Genomic DNA, 6,009 nt, shown 5'->3' on the forward strand with positions numbered 1-6,009 from the left:
GGTAGAAAACACGAAGAAAAAGCAGTCTACTTAGGAACACTGAGTCTATTTCACCAGGACAGTAGAAAAGCACCCTAAGTAACCTGAACCTCAAACTCCCCTGGAGTGGCAATTCTTCTCATAACTCCTCGTGCTTCCTATATAGTAAAGGTCAAATGATCCCCACCTGGCAGATTTCACTTCACATGTGTGGAGTCATGAGACCTTGTGGAATAGGCTCATCAACCTAGGTTTCAATGTTTAAGGTTTCAACTGCTCCTTATCGCTAATAGAAATAACCTGACAAGGGGCTTAGTGGTTAGAGTTGACCTAATGAATTAAATACAAAAGGCATGTAAGAGATTAAAGCCTCTTCAGGTCAGCAAGATCCCTGCCTTTGGTTTCAATGAGAATTCAGGCCCTAACAACTCAGGTGTCTTCTGGATGCTGTTTCTTCTGGGTAGGATGATTTCATTTCCCTTTTGAAGACTTACAGCATGTAGTAACAAAAGCAAAGGCATAAAACAGTACTTGAGGCACAGGCTACTTTTCAGCCTGCAGCAGACTATAGGTATGATATTATCCTTTGATATCATACCTATATCATATATCATGTTATCATATCAGGAAACGTAGAAAACTGCCTGTTGCTTCTCAGGTTTAAAGTTTTCCCTTAAAAGGTGTATGCAAAGGTGTAATCAGCTGTTTGAGTACAATTCTCGCGTATACATGAACATTTTCCTCTCCCCTTCCCAACTTGGAGTGCAACAGTTTTCATCATACTGTTATAAATTCCAAGTCAACTTAGCTTTATGAGATTTATTTATGGGGTTAATAAAAGGCAAGTAAAGAGCGCTGGGTGCGCGGGGAGTCTGGGCTCCTCCAACACGCACACACGTTACATCAGGTGGCAGCTTTTTCTGCTCCTAGGCTAATACATGTTCATTACCACTGCTAGAAAAGACAGGGTTATTATAATTAGTTCCCGGATTCCGAACCCTCCCACTGGCACATGCTTATCAGTCCCCGGTGGTCCCTCTGGGGGAGTCTTCCTCCCAGGCTTTGTCCTTGTCTTTCTCCTTTGTCGATCTTGGCTGGATATCAGGCATTGCCTCTGACTCTATACAAGAAAGAGAGAGAAGCACACCTTTCTACTCTGTCAGCTACTGGCAGACCTAGAGAGAAAAAAAAAAAAAAAAAAAAAGTTAATTAAAAAGTAATGTTGTTTTAAGGCATTTCACCAAATATGTAATATTTGGTAGAAACCAGACAACAATTGAAAGGGAAGAAGAAACAGTAGAAGGTACTTGCATGGCCTTAATTTACATGGCAATGGACAACAACGACGATCTGCAATGATTTAAAAGTGCCTTACACCATTCACCCTTGAGACAGAAAACTGGGATTCCCATATGATGTAAGGGGAGTGCAATCCCTCTCAAAATACAAGAGCCTGAGGGACGCTACTGAGTACTGAAAATGTTAAGGCTAGGCAGCACCGAACTCAACACAGAAGGGAGGCTGAGTCTCCCTGGCTGTTCACCTAACAGACAAGAGCCTAAGCTTTTAGCCCTAAGCAACGATTCCTAGTGCCAGGCAGGGAATTAGTTCTTCTTAAGCCAGGGACCATTTCAGCATCTTTAAAGCTACAGAAAGGTTTGAAGGCTCTGTGGAATCATGTTCCTGGCGCAAAAATCTGGGGACCAGGACTGGGCAAGTGGGGCGCAAGTGTGTTGGGGAGCAAGCTCTCTGGGCTGATTACCAGGGCTTTAAACTAGGTTTGATGGGGAAAGGGAGGGGAGCTAAATGTGACAGAGAAGGGTTGGGGGAAGTCCTCACTACTGTTGTAAATGGCTCAGTCTTCAAAACAGGACTATAATCAAAGGTTACAATTTATTAAAGGAATAGAGGTAAACAAACAGCGCTGGGTGTGCCGGGAGTCTCTGCTCCACCAAGACGCACACCAGTTACATCAAGCAGCTGATTTTTATGCTCCTAGGCTAACACATATTCATAACTACTTCTAAAAAACCACAGGGCTATTATAATTAGTTTCTGGAATCCAAACCCTCCTACTGGAGCATGCGTAACAGTCTCCGGTGGTCTCTCTGGGGGTCTCTCTTGCTGAAGGCTCATAGTCTTCCTCCCTCTTGTCCTTCTCCTTTGTCCAACTTGGCTGTATGTCAGAGACTTGTGCAGCGTCCCCCCCTGCAAGCTTTGTCTTTTAGTCGTTCTTCAGCTTTCCCCATCTCCTTAATCTCCTGGCTAGATACCAGAGACTTGCGTAGTGTCCCATGCAATAGTCATAATAGTTAGCAGCTATTCTGAACCCCCCCCGCAGATATCAGAGACTTCAAGGAAAAGCCTACAAATACATTTCCCTTCAAGCTCTCTATTGACACAAATTGCTAAAACATTCCTTTGCAAGGTACAAGAACTATGTACATTAACCACTCTGTTTTTCTTAGACCTGTGCTTATACAAGGGTCTGTAGGACAGAAGGTTACATTCATCATACCATGTGGCCCTAGCATTGTTCCATATTGACATGAATCAGATGAATATGTTTCACAATCCCCTACCTCCTTTTTCATGGCATTGATTCATGTTTTCCTTTCCAATCAAGTCAATACTTGCCGAATTGATACCAATTTTGGATCTTTTTTTTTTTTTTTTTTTTTTATCATCATCATCAGGGAATGGGTTTTCTCCTTCCCTGGTTCTGGGTCAACAGGTACCGCAGATATTTGCATTCCTTGTATAACCGAGTGTATTAGTCTGGTAATACAAGGTATTAAACATGGAATTATTAACAATCCTCCACATATCCCCAATACAACCATCCTTATTTTAGCAAGCCAATCACCACCCATAAAGCCCCCTCCCTTCATCCTCTTAGATCGATTCCATTTGAAATCTGAACTGGGACATGTGCAATTTTCTTCATTTCTTTTACAAGTTCATTTACAGCTTTTCCTTCTGTTGTGGTTTAACCCAGCGTCAGCTAAACAACACACAGCTGTTCGCTCACCTCCCCCCCTCCTTCTCTGGGATGGGAGAGAGAAACAGGAAAGTGAAGCTTGTGAGTTGAGATAAAGATAAAAATAATAATAATAATGACGACAATAGTGAAGATAATAGTACTACTAGTAATAATGTGTATGAAACAGGTGATACAAACAAGTGATGCACAATGCAATTGCTCACCACCCACTGTCCAATGACCAGCCTAACGCCGAGCATTCTGGCCCTCCTCCCAGCTCTTGCACCCCCAGCCTGCCTGCTGGCAGGAGAGAGTGAGAAGCTGAAACGTCCTTGGCTTGGTGTTAAGCACTGCTCTGCAACAATTAAAACATCAGCATATTATCAGCACTCTTCTCATCCTAAGCCAGAACATAGCATTCTACCAGCTACTAGGAAGAAACACCCTCGTCATCAATCTCTAAACAGCAATTACTAAGGTTAAATTTTCCACAGACTTCTCCTTCTCTAGTAAATAATCCAAAGCTAAGCAATTTTGATACAAAGCAGTTCTCATCTTGGTATTTTGCTTTGCAATTAATCCAAGCGCATCTCCGGTTTTATTTACAACTCTTTCTATTACAGCTTGTAACCTAATTATTCTATTAAGTATATATATTGGGGTCCTATAGCCCCAGGATCCGTCTTCTGCCCACGTAGCTGGATCATAATAAGCAAACGCCTTCAATCAAGGGGTTGGGCCCACTTTCAGGGTCGATTTGGGTTTGTGTTCCCATTCAGCCTGTCAGGGTGATCCAGTTCCTGGAAAACGAATCACAATTTTATATGGGTTTAAAAAAGAGGTTCTTATGTTATTTTCTCAGGACAACCTGTCCTTAGTGTGGGAGAAGTCCGGTCGAGGCCCTTTCTCTCAGCAGTCGATACCCATAGGGGTTGCCTCCCTTGGTAGACCATACACACAGCAGTGGAGGGTCCTGCTCCAGCCTTGCCTTCTCCCTTTCCTCCCTTTACGCTTGTCCCCTTTATTTGGCATCCTTAATTCATGCAGAGCCTCATTGCCAGAATATTAGTTCTTCTGTAGCTTGAGTTTCAGTTCCCCAGGAGCGGACTCAACCCTCCAAGTTTCAGTAGTTACTGGTCCTTTTATTCTGGATGCGTGGGTCCAACCCCTTTCTGCTGTGAGGTAGTAAGTAAAACAAGATACGATCCCTCCTGTCGGGGGTTCAGTGATTCTTCCCTCCACGTGTTTATTAAGACCTTGTCTCCTGGTTGCATTTTATGAATAGCAAATCCTAAAGGTGGTGTTTGAACCATCATTCCAATTTCTCTTAGCTCTTGTAATCTCCTTCCAATAATAATTATACATTTCTGGATGCTATGATCCTTAACTACATTGTTCCCTAGAGGCATCCCTCGAGAAGAAGGCATACCATATAACATTTCATATGGTGATAATCCAGTCTCACTGTGTGGTTTAGTCCTTATGTTTAAAAGTGCCAATGGTAAGCATCTTGTCCAGGGCATTTGTGTCTCGATCATTAATTTAGCCAATTGTTGTTTTATTGTTTGATTCAGTCTTTCTACTTTCCCTGAATTTTGTGGGTGCCACGGAGTATGGTATTCCCACTGAATACCTAATGATTGACATAATCATTTTATTATTTTAGAAGTAAAGTGTGTGCCCTGATCAGAATCAATGTAGTGGATTATCCCATATCTAGGTATCAGGTGTTCTAATAGAATTTTTACCACCATTTGTGCTGCAGCTCGTGCTAAAGGATAAGCTTTTACCCATTGTCTTAAATGATCTACTATTACCAATAGATATTTTATCCTCCCTACCTTAGGCAATTCAGTTAAATCAACTTGTACTTTCTCAAAAGGCCTATAAGTTGTTTTTTCTCCTTCCCGTGGCTGCTTGTCAAAACACTTTCTTATTTATCTTCTGACAAGTTAAGCAACTTTGTACAATTTGCTTTGCTATTTCAAAAATCCCAATGCAACCAAATTGTTTAAGTAAATGATCACTTAGCGCCTTTGTACCCCAATGTGTTTGTGCATGCAAACGTCCCAATATTTGCTTTGCATAAGCTTTTGGCAATATCTCTTGCCTGTCTGGCAGCATCCATTTTCCTTGTTCTAACTTAGCCCCTCTTTTCTCCAGTTTTTTGTTTGCTTTGTTTTGTTTTCCATTGCATTTCAGAGTCGGTCCAAAAATCCCATAGGGGTTTCTTTTGGATCTCGTTGGAACAGATTCTCAATTCCAAATTTAACCAGATTTTGGTATTTACCGTTCTTTATTTCCAGGGTGACTATAGAATCATAGAATATCCTGAGTTGGAAGGGACCCTTAAGGATCATCAAGTCCAACTCTTGACACCGCACAGGTCTGCCCAAAAGTTCAGACCATGTGACTAAGTGCACAGTCCAATCTCTTCTTAAATTCAGACAGGCTCGGTGCAGTGACCACTTCCCTGGGGAGCTTGTTCCAGTGTGCAACCACCCTCTCTGTGAAGAACCCCCTCCTGATGTCAAGCCTAAATTTCCCCTGCCTCAGCTTAACCCTGTTCCCGCAGGTCCTGTCACTGGTGTTAATGGAGAAAAGGTCTCCTGCCTCTCAACACCCCCTTATGAGGTAGTTGTAGACTGTGATGAGGTCTCCCCTAAGCCTCCTCTTTTCCAGGCTGAACAGGCCCAGTGACCTCAGCCGTTCCTCGTACGTCTTCCCCTCCAGGCCTTTCACCATCTTCGTAGCCCTCCTCTGGACACTTTCCAACAGTTTCATGTCCTTTTTATACTGTGGTGCCCAGAACTGCACACAGTACTCGAGGTGAGGCCGCACCAGCGCAGAGTAGAGCGGGACAATCACCTCCCTTGACCTACTAGCGATGCTGTGCTTGATGCACCCCAGGACACGATTGGCCCTCCTGGCTGCCAGGGCACATTGCTGGCTCATATTCAACTTGCTGTCTACCACGACCCCCAGATCCCTCTCTTCTAGGCTGCTCTCCAGCGTCTCATCGCCCAGTCTGTACATGCAGCCAGGGT

Source organism: Aythya marila (genome assembly GCF_965140915.1).
Source record: "Aythya marila genome assembly, chromosome: 5".
Classification (NCBI taxonomy): domain Eukaryota; kingdom Metazoa; phylum Chordata; class Aves; order Anseriformes; family Anatidae; genus Aythya; species Aythya marila.